We start from the raw sequence: 16,444 nt of genomic DNA, 5'->3' as shown, positions 1-16,444 counted from the left end.
CTGGACCTTGTCAAGGAGAAAGAAGGAGAAAAAATACCGGTACAATTATGGAGTACTGTGTTGTCATGGGATAGAGAGGATGCCAGTTTCTTGAAGTTTGACAAATACTTTGCATCTAAGATCAGGACTCTCCTCTACTCAGAGAACCCAAGAATCCCCAACATTCTTCTGGAATTCATAAGCCCAAAAGAATTCGCAGAGAACATAAAAATTGTTCACAATTGGGGTGACATTTACTTGTCTCCAGTCTCGACAGTTTTCAGAGTGTTTGGTTTTAGAGGCACCCCATTCTTGCTACCTTACTAGGTCCCTCTCAAAGTGGGAATTGCAGAGATCCTTAGACAAATTGGTGGTGTAAAAGAGGCAGAGCTAATAGGCAGGGGTAAAGGGACTATTTTCCCTGCAGCTACCATAGCCCACCAATTTGTAATAACAAAGGGAGGTTGGAATTGCTTTGAGGATTTTCTCAAGCCTTATCATTTGTCCACTGCAGTGTCTAGGTGTGTTGATCTAGAAGACTTCTTCAATGACATGTTTAGAAAGAAGGCAGCATGCAGATGTAGGCCCCATCAATTTCAGTTTCCTGAAGACCTCATCAGAAATGAGTTTGATCTAGATGAGCAGGAGCTAAGGAAAGAGAAGTGGGTGGCTTATAAGAAAGCCTTGGATTTCGTGCATCAGTTTGATGCCAGCTATGACCCATTGTCTAGCTTTTTCCCTCTAGAGGAGAAAATAAAGTTTTTAATTGTTTTCTTTGAAGATGTGATGCAGACCCTGAAGGAAAAGAGGGAAGTTATAATCAAAAGGAACCCTGGAAAGGAAAGAATGATCCTAAGTAGGTCAGCTTCTAGCAAAGCAATCCCTCCTGGTGATTATACATTGCACAAGAAATCTAGTTATAGTGTGCTGATGCCTACGACAAGGGAGCCCTCTACCTCTAAAGGAAAGAGGAAGATACAAGATGTCATTGACATCCAAGAAAGCCCAAAGAAGCAAAGGGTAGGGAAAGAAGTACAATCAGATACACCTTTGTATTCCCCATCCCAATCCCCTATCCATATAGGAAATGAGCAAGCAGCAGCTAAGCAACTCCTACAATTAGGTAGTCTAGGGGAAATTACCTACACTTATGATGAAGTGGAAGAAGGAATGCCAAAAGAACCCATTGCTGCTAAAATGGATATTACCACCACTGAAATCAAAGGCCAGGAGTGGGATCCTGAGATAAAGTAGGAAACTAATGCCTTCTTGGCTGACAACAATTTTGTCACATCAGAAACATTTATGCAGTTTATATGGAAATAGAACATAGATAAATATAATGCTAGATGTGAAAAGAGAAAGGCTGAGCAGCCTAATAAAGATCCAGCCCTGGTAGAAGAGGAAATAAAGCAAGAGATGATGGAAGAGTTCAAAACCATCACCCCTGAGCAAGGGAGAGATATGGTAGCACAAGATGGAGTGCTTATTTTACCCGACTGGGATATAGCAGATGCCCTGGTACTAGATGCAGTGAGGTCGGAGACCAAACCCATGGAGGGGATTACTTTCAATAAGGATAATGCTGCACTCATCATGTGGTCTCTCAAGAGAAATGAGAGTAAGAAAAGAAAAGACACCTAGGGTCAAGTTACCTTGGTGGGATGATGGTGAAGAGAGTGCAAAGTACAGGGGTAGTGGAAGTTGCTAGCACTGTGTTAGAGACTGCAAAATTTAGTGTTGCAGTAGCAAAAAAGGAAGCTAAAGAGAAAGAGGCCCTCCAAGTCAAGTTGGAAATAGTTTTGAAGGCCTATAACAATGCCAAGGAGGAGGTAAGAGGTAAGGATAGCATCATTGCTAAGCTGTAGAGCTAGTTGACTGGACAATACCATCAAGGTGAGTCATCAACACTAATGATTTCCTCTTCTCCTACAAGACCTCCACCTACTAGCCCTATCATTGAGTTTCCACCATCTCCAGCACCCTCCAGCTCTCAAATGGTTGAAATTACTCCTCAAGAATTAGAAAACTTAAAACAGGCTCAGGCTTTATATGCAAAGAAGTATGAGGAGAGAGTAAGGGCTACAATTTCCAGTTTTGCAGATACAATGAATGCCTCATTGCTCTACAACAATGTAGGTAAAATTGTGGATATATGGAATGAGCTCAGGGGAGACAAGGCCATTTTGACACCTATTTTTGACAAATGGAGGCCTAGGGAGCAAGATTTAGAGTTTATGTGTGTATCTTGCAATGAAGCAAGGGCCAATCCCATCATTAAATCCACTTCTGACATCACTAAAGTCTTAGTACAATTAGCAACAGAGGTGGATAATGTTGATAGGAAGGTTAGTTTGTGTAAAAAGGAGTATACTGATCAAGTTTTTGAGTTGCTCCCGGGAGTTTTTGCTAGCCCAGATCAATTAAAGGACAAACAAATGTGGCTTAAGGAGATAGAAGCTAAATTGTTAGCAAGAGTTAAAGGAATTATTGATTTAGATGATTCTTCTTTCTTTGTTTTGACAATACAAGAGATAGAGAAAATTAAGTCACATTATGGTTTTCTCAATTCAGAAGTCAACAAAATGAGAAATTCTTGGAAAAGGTTGACCAAGACTAAGGATAAAGTGATTAATTTCTCATGGCCGACAAAAGAGGTGTATGATGAGTGGAAAACTAAATATGCCACCCATGATCCGAAACAATTGGAAAGCACCCCTGAAAAGGTAGAAGAGGTTGCAACTGAATAGCCTGTTGAAGAAACTGCAGAGGCCGAAAAGAGCTTGTAACTATTTTTGCGTAAAGCTTGTAACCTCTTTATTTTGAAAGAAATGATTGTAACAAACTCTCCTCAAGAAGTCCGAAGATTTGTGCATCCATGTTGTTATAAATGGATACCAGGACTAGAGGAAAAGGGATCACAAAAGAATTGTAAGAAAATGTTGCAGAAATTTATCTGAGCTTTTCTAAGTCTAATGGAGAATATTCAAGAACTTCTTGTAATATTTCTTGAACTTAATATCAATATACAGACCATCAGTTTTGAGTGAAGCTTTGTGTCGTCTTCAAGTGTGTTTACAATTTGTTTACTGTTTTCATTCTGAATAATCCAGGGTTATTTTGTTTGAATGGAATTGCAAAGCAATTTTAGTAGAAGTGTTCACTAGCTTTTCTCTTTAGGAGGGAAATTAAAGATGTGGGGATCACTCATACCAGTAAACTCTTTGGAGGAGACTTTGAATTTTGATGATCATAGCTTAATTTGGAATGCATAAGTTCTTGTAGGTGTCAGGCATATACAAGGATTAATAGAAGCCAAGCCAATGGGATGCATAAAGATATTTTGTTTGAGGAGTATTATCTGAGTTTAGATGACTCTGTGACCTTGGATAAGGCACTGGTATTGATTGAAGTTGTTTATTGTATGTTTTGTTGATCAAAATGTTGAATTTAAGTATAATTTCCATTCTTTGTTTTCAGTTAATTTCAAGGTGAATAGATCCACTAGTTTTCTGGACTGGTTTGTTGTGGGTTTATGTTTGAAAGTGTGAATTCAATTCACAAAGGTATACCCACCTGGGCTCTGAGTAAGTCCGAAGTGTAGAAGGTTCAATCAAACCTTGTCATATGTTGTCTTGAGAATTTCCTTATCTTTGATGTCTCTTCTGCACCGAGTTCAATCATATTATTTTAAGGATGATTAAAGAGAATCAGATTTTGAAGACAACAATGTCATCGATCCTAGTCAAAGAAAACCGGTATTTCACTATAACCTTGTTTATTTCTCTTGAATCGATACACATCCTCCATTCTCCATTCTTCTTAGGTGATAATACTGTTGGTATAGCACAAGGGCTCAGACTCTCCCTTGTCAAACCTTTCTTCAACATCTCTTGCACTTGTCTATTCAGTTCTTAATTCTCTATCGGTGTCAACCGATGTGCATCTTTGTTAGGCAAACTAGCTCTGAGAACCAAGCCCATGCAATGGCTAATACTTGTAACAGGTGACAATCCATCAGGTACAATATCTAAAATGATGTCCTCATATTTTGTCAACAAATCTCTTATCTCTTCCAAGTATTCTCCTTCTAGTTCTGGTCTCTCAGTCTTCTTAAGAATTAAGGCAAAACACACATTCTCATGTCTCAGTCCATCCATGAACTTCCTTCCGTATACTAAATAGATTCTAGTATTTGTATAAACTTCATTATTAAAAGGTTCCTCCAAAGACAACAAGGTTTGCTTCATCCTATTGGCCATAATAGTGTATGTATTCTTCCTCCCATCATGTATTGCGTGTCTATCAAACTGCCATGGTCTTCCTAATAAAAGATGACAAATATCCATGGGCATAATATCACACAAAACTTCATCATGATAATTCCCAATTTTTAATTTCACCAAACATTGTTGACTTACTAACAACTTATGCTCATCCTGAATCCATGCTATTTGATAAGGCTTAGGGTGTTTCAATCTCTCTAATTTCAACTTTTTCACCATCTCTTCTGAAACAAGATTATCTGAACTATCACTATCAATAACAACTTTACAACACTTACCGGATACCTTACATCTAGTCTTGAACAGATTCTTCCTCTACAAGGGTTCTTCATCTCCTTCGATATGACACAAAGCTCTCCTCATCATCAGCAGTTCTCCATCTTCTGGTTTATTGTCTGATCCGGTGGGGTTTTCTTCCATCACTGCTGCTCTTCTAGTAGCCTCTGTCTTCTTACATTCAAATGCATGGTGTCCTTCTCATCCACACTTAAAGAAAGTACCTCTAAATGTCCTCTTGTCTTGTCTTCCAAAGTTCTCATTCTGGTAACCATCTGGTTCTCTCCTCTAGCAGAAATTTCTATCATCCTTTCAGTATGAATTACTTTCTTTGCTCACTTTCTTGTCCTTGATCTAATTTTTACTAGTTCCTCTTCCTCCTGCATAACCTTCCACCTCCACCTTTATGTCTTTGCTCATGTATTTTGTTCAATTTCTCTTCAGTGTTTAGTGCATACTGGTAAGATTCTTCAATACTCTCCAAATTGATCATACTGAGTTCATCTTGTATAGACATCCACAATCCATTCAAATATCTTGCAATTTGTTTGACTTCATCATCAACATGTCTGGATCTGATGTTCAATTTGTAAAAGGCTTCGGTGTACTCTTTCACACTACATTCCTTCAATCTCAGGTTCTTCAACTTTTGAAACAAATCCACTTCATAATTTGTCGAGACAAACTTTGATGTTAACTTAGCAATCATTCGATCCCATGTCTTAATATTTTTTTACCTCTTCTTTGTCTATCAACTTGCAAATTCTCCCACCAAAGAGATGCATGACCCTTCAATCGGTTACAGGCATATTTCACCTTCCTCTCTTCTGCAATGTTTTCAAAATAAAAATACTTCTCCATCTCTGAGATCCAATCCATAAATTCATCTAAATCTAACTTCCCATCATATTTCGGTGGGGTAAATGTTAGGCCCAATATGGAAAGCTAATGTACTGAGAGGGGAGGGGTGAATCAGTACTTCAAAACATTTCTTTGACAATAACTTTACTGTTATGCATAAACCGAATAGTGCAGTAACATAATATAAAGCTAAAACAAATAGATAAAAATCATACATGATTCACTCCATAACACATATATTTTGGTTACCCAGAAACTCTTGGTTAGAGAGAAAAACTACGGTGGGGATGGCACCCACAACTTCACTACTGCAATAATAAAGAGTGCTCGGTTAGAGCTACATGTTTAGCTATTTCTGATAGCATACCCTGTTAGGAGTAACAAGATCTATTAGATCTACCTTACTAAAGGATTTTACAACACTTCATCTAAATGTTGCACCTAGTTAGAGGCTTTACAATTTATAGACTTGATTAGAGTCTTTTACCCTATAAAAGGTTTCTCTTACAACTTCAAAATATTACAATAAAATTATTACAAATATCTGCAACTTTACATCTGGAATGTTATAGCAAATTCTATGTGCTTAGAATAAGATTACCTAGCTTATAGCATACCTTGGTAACCCATATAGTAACTCGGTAAACCCTTCTGTTTACTTTGTTCTTTGACTGTTCTCTGAAATCCTTCTCGGTGACCTCTGGGTCTCTATAATAGTCATAACACTTAGTGCTTTCACATGTCTTGCTTCATATATCTCTATATCATCCTTTCTGTCATGCTACATGTATATGTCTAATCTCAATTCATGTTGTATAAATAGATCTCTTATTATGGTGATCTAATTCATTGCTTTGATCTTACAAACATGATTTATTGAATGAATAACCATGCAAAATATTTCATTGGTTAGATGACCTCAAAATCATACACAATCTTTAAGTGCAATTTCCAATGTGATAACGGTTAGATATGCCTTGATCTTGTAACATGTTTTCATGTGTATGTCCAGGTTCCATTAATCTGGTAACATGTTTCACTCGGTGTATATCAACTTGGTGTGTCATCTTTGCTGCTCGGTAGACATGTAATGATACTCGGTTGATAGCTCGCTGTATACTACGTTCTGAGACTACTTTCTTCTGTAACCGACTAGACTGTGCATACCGACTGAATATTTCGGTAGTAGTAACCGACTAGAGTATATAGTATAACTTTGACATAAAACTAATGGAAACTTGATAAGTAGTAACAATATCCCCTTTTGACATTAGTTGAGATGTTTGACAAAAACTACTTTCAAAGTTATAACTCAAAAATCAATATAATTGCAAAATTTGACAATACTGACAGTATATACAATAGTCAATAATATAATATATCCATATATACTCCCCTTATCAATATACTATACAAAACTCTGATTTTGCATGCTCGGTGATCTATTCTTATTCTTTGCTTACTGATCTGTATACTGCTCGGTTCACTGCTCTTGGATACTCTACATACTCTGCTCGATATACTCCCCCTATATACTATACTCTGAATACTATATCACTCCCCCAATACTGTATCAATACTATATCACTCCCCTATACTATATTCACTGCCCCTTTTTGACAAACATCAAAACTTAATTACCATTCAGGGGTGGTAACTAGTCAAAAATGGATTTGTGCTTGGTCTGAGCGTCGGTGAGAGCGATAGAGAGTGCATCCTTTACACTGTCCATTAAAGAATTTTGTGCTTGAATATCAGCCAATAATGATATTAAGCCATCTAGAGTGCTTCCCTCTTGTGTAGTTGATAGGTATGTGGCTCGGTTGATCTATTCTTGGACGGATGAAAGGTGAGGAAGGAATAATGTCTGAAGTGTCATTATGTCCATCCTGATCTTGTGTTCTTCATTTCTTAGGTCCAATTGTTTAGCCATGAGCTGTTGTAATATTGTATAAAAATTCCGAATTGAATTTGGCTCTGTGGTCAACTTATTTGAGAGATCGGTGATCTCTTTCTCAATTGCCTCTGTTTTATTCTTAATGTCTTTAATGAATAAAGAAAATGTGCAGAGTTTCTGAAATAATTAATGAATGTGCTTGAGTTGAGGAGTCAACTCAGCAATAAATTTGACAAGTTTAACTTTGCCAATAGTTATAGCTTTTTGTACCTCTTCTATCATTTTGGCAGTGAGCTCTTTGTCTTTTAGCTTGCTCAAATACTCTGATGCATCTACTCCAGATGTCTCTATCTTTGTTAGGAGTTCATCCAGTTGAATGTGGATGGCTGCATCTATTGACACTGTAGCTTCAGGTAGCATATCTATTAAAAGTGCTTTCACCTTCTGAAGTACTTTATTTTTCTTTTAAATGGCCATTTGCTTCTCTTGTTTGGCCTTTGCTTTGCATAGTTCACTTAAATCAATGATTGCTTGCCCCTTTAATTTTGATATATCAACATTGGGAAACACTATTGGTTTTGACAAAACAACTTTAAAACTATGCTTTTTCATCTTCTTTTCTTTACCTTTCACCGATGGAACTAAGACAATGGCTTGTGAGGCTTGATGACCCTCGGTAGGTTGCTCAGTAGAGGCAACACTTTGATATAATATGAGAGAAATAATGAGATCTTGAAGTGGATCGGATTGCACCGAAGTGGAAGAACCCATTATGCATGTCGAGGGTTCATGAACATCTTGCACTGACATGTTAGAATCATGAGGGGGATTAGGATCATGAGGGGGACTAGGATTGTGTAGTGGACATGGTTCAATGACAGGCTCTTCAAGAGATGGAATGGGAGAAATAATGGGATCATCAAAAGAAATGTGATCTTGGAGTGTATATGGAGCACTAAGACAAGGAGATGGAGGAACAAAAGGATCTTGTGGAGGATTTAAAGGAATAATTTGATCTTGACAAGGAGGAAGATCATTGGAATCCTCTTTAAAGTTGCTTTGCTCTTGACTTTCAATGGGATCATCAGAAAGGATGGAAGGGATATCTTGATCTTTCTTAGGAAGTGGAATGTCAATGGGATTTGAAAGGACATTTTTTTCATGAAATGGAAGGGGATCGCTTGGGATTGGATGGACTGGGATATCTTGATCTTGCTTGGGGAATGGAGTGTCAATTGGACTTTGGATAGGATGGACAAGAATAGGGGAATCATCATGAGTGTCTGTTAACATGGGTCCTGGTCAACAATTGGATGTGATGATAAGGTTTTAGGATCTTGATCTTGATTTTCTTTAGGACTCATTTCTTCGTGCTCTAAATTATCCTCTTGACATGAGGTTGGACTTTGGATATGCATGGAGGATTTTGGCAAGGGATTAATGTTTTGACATGAAGGAAATGTACTTTGAACATTTGTGCTGGATTCTGGCAAGGAATCAATGCTTGAACATGAGGAAGAGGGACTTCGAATGGGGTCCTCTAAAACAGGTAATGGCAATAAAGTGCATGGTGGCATTGGGTCTTGTATTTTTTAAAACATGACAAGGATGTGCATCATGAATTGGATTATCTTGGCAATCAATTATGGATAGCCCTTGGATAATTGCATCCTTGGGTGTATTATTTGATGAGGACAATATGGAAGGTTCCTGTGAAACTTCTAAAGGTGTAGGGATAGATGCCACTAGAGAGTCAATTTGTTTGTGGGGGGGTGAGGCATTGCTAGACATAAGTGTATTATTTTGATCTTCCTCAAAGAACTCACTTGGTAATTTTCTTAAGAGCCTTGCAATAAACCCACCTTTCTTTCGAGGTTTTCACATGGTTGTATCTGGAATTTGAACTTGTTTGGCAAGAATTTGGTCTTGGTTTGATGTCATGTTTTGATTTCGAACTAGATGTTGATCAAATTGGTTTGACATGTTCAAAATTTGGCTTGGTGCATGTTGCAACCTTTGTTTGTGAATTTGTGATTGTAGTTGTTGACATTGATATGTTGATTGAACTTGTTGATATTCCACCATTGGTTGAACTATTTGTGGACATTGTATAGTTGGTTGGACATATTGTTGAAATTGTACCATTGGTTGTGTTGGTTGTATATATTGGAATTGTTGAACAATTGGTTGTGATGGTTGAAAATGTGATTGATAGTAAACACCTTCTTGTTCTTGTTGTGGAGGCACACAATGTTGTTGTCTCTTTTCTTGAAATTGTTTCATCATCTCTATTTGTGAGAGGAGAGTTGGTATGTCTGATCATTCAATAAGAGATCTTACATCGATTGGCTCAATCTTTGGATTTCGACCTGGAAATTTTTTAAACATTTTGGACATTTGTGATCTATTCTTCTCAATGTTTTTCACTTTTTGTTCCAAAATCTCCTTTTCTTGAGCTAGTTTCTCCTCTAGTTTTTGTATTTGGACATTTACATCATCATGATAAGTTTGATCCAAGTTCTGAGACATGTAGAGATTGGATTGACATGATTGATTTCTCAATTGTGATGACATGGCTTCGTAAGAAGGTTGAGACCTCATTTCAACAAACATGTCACTATGCAATGCAACTAATGGGATTGACAAATGAAACCTAAAAGGATGACAATGCAACTTAATGTTTTTGGACTTTTTGAATTTTTGGAGACAAACTTTTGAAATGCAAAGCTAAAGACACAACCTTGGGAAATTGAAATGAAGTCAAGACCTTAAAGGACAAAGGACCAAATGACAATAGGACAAATTGACAATGTCTCACCTATATGCTTAGATACTAAGCTAGGTTTGACAAAAATGATATTAATGAAAGGACAAATTTTAGACAAGGTCAAGACTCCCTAACAACAACTTAGGGTATCATCCAAAGTTTTGATTTTTTAAGTTTGACAAACCAAATTTTTGAGACTTAATGCAAGAAGGCAATGATTATGACAATGACTTAGGATATGACATGAAAATGATCTAAGGATATGATATGACAAGATGAAGCCAAGACAAGATGACAATACAATGATAAGGATAGGTGAAGACCAATGACTTGGAATATGCAAAATGTAGCCTAGGCAAGACCTAATTTTAGCATGACAAGGATAATGCACGAATGTTACCTAAATGGAAATCTAGCTTGGATATGACAATGAAATGAAAACTTAGGGAAATGATTTTGAACCTAAGTGCAAAATGAGGATGCTTGTAATGAAAAGGACTAAAATGAAGGGAGATGACAATATGCCCTAGGACCTAAGTTGGACTATGCAAAACCTAGACTAAAGTGACATGAATTTTGAAACAAAGACATTCAATGTTTTTGACAAGCCATGTTCAAATGTTGGATGAATACTTGGACAAGTTTGGACTTTTTTTTGGATTTTGTTTTGAATTGAAGATTGTTGATTTTGAAAACCCAAGTTGATTATGAGCACTTTTGAAAGTTTGTTTTTGATTTAACTTTTGACAATCACTGAAGACAAAATGTTTGTTTGACTTTGACTCAAGACAATCAAGCACATTCACAACAAATCCTATGGCTGGCAAGGGCAATATTTGTTGAATCCTTTAACCATAAAATACAACACTCAGCCGGATAGCTAGATGCTTGGTAGCACTGGCTCCCCCTTACAGTGCACTCACTTCTTGGGCATACCAAGCTTCGAGTTCAAGGGGCATCACTTCCCAAGAACTTTCTATCTCTAACTAAGGAGTACATGAGAGGTGTCTTCGGCATGCGCGTATCACAATGCCTGAGCCAACAGATAGAAGGATTTTGGTATCTAAAAACAAGAGATTCTAGTAAGGGCATCTATTTGGGTGGGTATTGATCCGGCGAATAAATCATCGCAATACCATTCCAGCACTCGTTGTCTACAACTTTCATTGCATCCACAGTTATTTAGGGTGGTTTGGAAGAGCTTGGCTTTAGCCCGTCTCCACTTTGGGTCATTCCCTCTCACCAATGCCTGTGTGAAGTGCCAAGAAAATCAGGAGGCAGGCCCAGTTCTAAGGGTTAAAACATGCAATCAAACTAAAAATAGATAAAGCATGCATGGTGTTCATTAACCTTTAAGAAATGAAATGTGCAACTACTTTAAAAATCGCAAGCAAGATGTTTTAATGAGAGCCTTTGACTGTGTCCTGCATAAGATTCATTAGTAGTCGCATTTTTAGTCTTCGTCACACTTAACACCAAGATGCTGCATAGAGAATTAGTACCAAACAAAAACTAGAATGCAAGAAAGAGAATGAAAATAAACAAACTTGCAAGTAAAAACAACTAATTTTACCTCTGTTTCTGGCCTTACACAACCACAGAATGACTCAACACAGGTGCAAAACCCATCAACACAGGTGCAGAACCCATCAACACAAGCGTAGAACCCATCTACATAGGAGCAAAACCCATCTACACAGGCGCAAAATGCCTCAACATAGGCACAGAAGTGTCCAGAAAGCTTTGAGTCACCCTGTTTCTTGAGTTTTTTTCACCCGCAAATAGCTCAAAAGCACTCAAAACATGGTTAAGGGGTTAGTTCACGTCGGGTTCACCAAAAATGTAGATCAAGAAATTGAGAAAACATCAAAGCAAATACAAATTAGGACAATCACAAAACCTAAAACTGCAATGAAAGCAATCCTAATCCAATCAATGAAGACATAAAGACAAGATATTCAAATTGAATGAAATTGAAGCAAACTGACGTCGATATCTCCTTCATGTGGCTCCATTGTTCTTCTTTCACCTTCAAATTTGATGTGGATCTCACGTACAAGTGCAAAATGCATGTGGAAAGCAAGTTGTTGAGATATGAAATTCATAGCATAAGGTTACTCAAAAATGTGATTGATTGATTGATTGATCTATTGATTCCTTGATTGATTGATTGAAGAAACTCATCCAATTTATTGACAAATTGGAGAGAGGACAAGATTAGCATGAAGAGATTTGAAAGGAAATTCAAATCAAGAATGGCAACATTATGACAAATGACAAGTTTCTATGCAAGGAGTATTGCAAATTATGACAAGTTTCTATGCAAGGAGTATTGCAAATTATGACAAGTTGCTATGCAAAATGCATGATAAACTATGACAAGATTGAAATAGAAATAGAAATTATAAATTAGAAGAAATTAGAAAATTAGAAAATTGTGGAAAAAGATGAAATAGAAATTAGGTGAATTAATTAATAGGTTTTCATCCATTAATTAATTCATGAAAAGAGACCTAGGACTAAATAAATAGATTTATTTAACCCACAAAGAAGAAGAAAAGGATTAAATGAACGAATCATAAAACCCTAGAAATAAGAAGACAAGTAATTAGGTCAAGACAATAAGAAATTAATGTAGGTTCGATCATGATTCTGATTGACAAAGGACCAATGTTGATAATTGATTGAGATTAATTAACAAGCGCCAATTGACGAGGAACAATGACTAATCGATCCGAATTGACATGATTGAAAAGGACAAGGATCGATCAGGAATCAATCGCAAAATGACAAGGCTAACAAGGACAAGGATCGATGACGAGTCGATCACAAAAGGACAAGATTGACAAGGACAAGGATCGATGATGAATCGATCGCAAAATGACAAGGCTGACAAGTTAATAATCGCAAATAATTACTAACAAGCTAAAGATTATTGAAAGATTGACAAGAGGACAAAACCCTAATTCTATCATCGATTAGGATTGACGATGTCCAAGATGATGATAAATGAGCACGCACCATGATGCGATAGGATAAGATCGACCAAAATCATGACCAAAGATTGTTATCGAAAAGACCTAATTCGAAAGTGATAAAAATGAGGAATGCAAAAGAAGGACTCGATGCTCACAAATGATAAAGATCAAGTGCGCAACATAGAAGAAATGTTAATGTGACACAAGAACCCTAAAATAAGGCAATGCACAAATGTTAAAGTATGACTCCACAAGTGTTGACCATTTTTAGATGTCTACAGTACCTTCTCCTATTCTAGACTTGAGACCTTCAGTGCCTTGATCCGTATCTTGAGGGGTTTTGGTTGAGACAGGTTGTTTGACCGATGGATAAGGCTGAAGTTGTTCCAAGACTGATTCACTAGATACAAGTTTTGCATATGCATTGCCTTTTATTATTTCCTATTCCGATGCCTCTGTATCCATGACATCTTCATCTATTTGAATGGTGTCAGCAGGGTCTTGTTCGGTAACATCAGGACCTTGCTCAGTGACATCAGGATCTTGCTTGGTGACATTGATGATTTCAACTGTAGCTTGCTCACTGACATCCTTGATTTTAAAGATTTCCTACCACTTTGATTTTGTCTCCTTTTCAACTTCAATATATAGCCCATTCATCAGTTTTAAGGCTCTTTGTTTGACAAGAAACTTTGAATTGTAGGTTGTTAGATGTTCCTTTATTTCAGCTACTGACATGTCTGGAAAGAGATGAACCAGACTTCTTTCCCTGATCTATTTCTCTAAGTGCATTGCATACTTCCACCTATTATCAATATGCAGATAAAGTTCATTTGGAAGTGACTTAGCTAGTTCCAATGGAGCTAACCGGAACTTTAGAAGTGTGCAGATGATAGCTTCTTCAATTTGTCTCTTCTCATCATTATTCTTGGTTTCATACTTAACATATCTAAATCCTCCAAATCCACCATATTCTTTTAGATTAGCACAAAAGTTTTCAACACCATGTATATTTACCTTCTTGCTTTTGACAATCTAGAATTTGCTTGCATCCTCTAATTCGGTCTCACTAGACTCTTTTGCCAAAATGTGTCTCTGAGTAGATTTCTTGTAGGTCTTTGTTACCTTGGGAATAGTAACACTCTTTGTTTTCTTACTCGGTGAAGCTGCAGATGCTCTAGTGTTAGGTCAATTTACTGGAGGAGTCGGTGAGGCCTTTGATGAATCCAGTTTCTTTCTTTTCAACACTTTACCCTTAGGCAATTCAGTGCTCGGTGTTATAGCTACCTCTTGGGCTTCAGATTCCTCTTCGGTAATGGCAATGGTGCCTTTGATAGGTGTAGAGGAAGAGTCTTCTTTGAATTTCTCTGATAATGCTTTTATCATCTTTGTTGCCTTTCTTGTAGCTTTGGGTACTACAATGCTCATTTTTACCTTTTCCTTCACTTCCTCATAGGTACCATACCTTAGCTTGGTAGCATGTCTAGGCAATGTAAGAAATGCATCAATTTGTTGTTGTGTGATGTCAAAATCAATTTCGTAACCCATCAGTGACAAATATTGAGTCCTTGGTTCCACATCATTCACATAACAGTAATCAGTGTAAACTTCATAACATATATCATTTTCATATTTCTCTACTAGCTGGGGTGGTATCCTATATCTGTTATGCATTTTCTCTTGAAATTTACTGAAGTAATCATCCATAATATCATTGAAATTATCACCTAAATTCTTAATGAAGTCATTTATCTGATGGGTGATTGGTCGGTGTAGCTCCCAAACAACTTTACCGACTGATGGAAAGAATTTTTCAAAGTAGAAAAACATGCATACTAGTAATGATCCAAACTTTACTGTATTGGCCAAGTTGTTCTTCTTCGGCTTCCTGATGGTGTTTAGATTCTCAAACAGGTTCTTCAGCAACACCTCACATAGGTCAATTTTCATTCCCTTTTTCACAATTTTGTATGCCAAGTCTACTGCTACACAGGGTACACTATTTTCACTTGCTGATTGGAAGAAACAGTAGCCCATTACTCTAATGGAAAATTTTAATTCTTCATCTATGACATTGTTCAATTTCAATCCTTTGCAATCAGATTCCACTCTGGTTAAACTGGTCAATTCCTTCTATGATATCATCTTCTGAGCTCGGGCATGATCATAGATAGGGTAACTGGTAATCAGATGAATGATTTCCTTGGTAATATTAAATGGTTTCTCTTCTAGCCACATGAAATCATCGTGAACTTGGCTCAAAACAAACTTGACCCACTAGGGTTTGAACACACGGGGATAGGTTAGGGCTTCAGTTAATCCCTTGATCTTAATGTGCTCACACTTACTATTCAATTTACCATCGGTGCACAACTCATCATAGGTTTCTTTGATTTGAACATGATCGAGTTCTTCAACATGACATTTGGTGAAGAATCTCACATGCTCGACTAACAACACTTTGTCTGGGATGAGTGAAAAGGCGGTTTTGTCATCCGGTTCAGAAGCGACTTTGGGAGTCAAAGAGTATTTTAGTGAGGGCTTCTCTACATTCTTGACAACTATGGGATCTTTGATCTTGGGCGCCATTGTAGATTTCGATTAAAAGCTAACAAAGGATCCTTAGGGTTTTAGGATTTCAAATGATTGACGTTTTATACTTAGCAGATAATGGCAACTAGATAAGATCGGTAAACCAGCTTAACAATGCATTGAGATTGATGTAAATACCTTGAATTTGCTTTGTAGAAGGTTTGATCACCTTTGAATCGCTTGCTCTGCTCTCTCAAAAACTTGGTAAGTGATAATGATTGCGAAAATACTTTTAAGTACACAAAATACCTTATCGGACTCCGTGCGGGTTAGGTCAAAAGCATTAAATGCACTCAGTTCCTCTTTAACCAATTTACTCTCCTTTTTCCATTTTAACCGGGTAACCAAATTTCCTTCATTTACCAACTTGACAGGCTTCCTGTATTCACCGACTTGACAAGTTTCCTGTAAAGTGCTTCAAAAGACTTTGATAGAATTTCAAACTTACTAATACATCTTAACTATGCAGATTTTGAATTAAGTACATAATAAAATAGGAACTGATAAGATTTAACCTTGAGAGAATGTAGTCCCTTCATACCTTTACTGATTAATTTGGAATAGGAGCACCTAACTCGGTAGGTAAGGTGCTTTCTTCATTTGACACAATTTCCTTCTTTTTCCAAATCATCTTTAATTATTCTTTTATTTCCTCAATGTCTTTTCTAGGTTGATCTCTGCAATCTCTAGCTAAGTGTCTGACTTTGTGACAATGAAAACATGCCATACCAGGATTTCTCCATGATCTTTGGTCGTTCATCCCAAACCTTATAAAATAGTTGGCACTTATATGTCCATATCTTCCACA

This window comes from Cryptomeria japonica, chromosome 1, assembly GCF_030272615.1.
Source record: "Cryptomeria japonica chromosome 1, Sugi_1.0, whole genome shotgun sequence".
Lineage (NCBI taxonomy): Eukaryota > Viridiplantae > Streptophyta > Pinopsida > Cupressales > Cupressaceae > Cryptomeria > Cryptomeria japonica.
Note: the sequence above shows the minus strand (reverse complement) of the source record.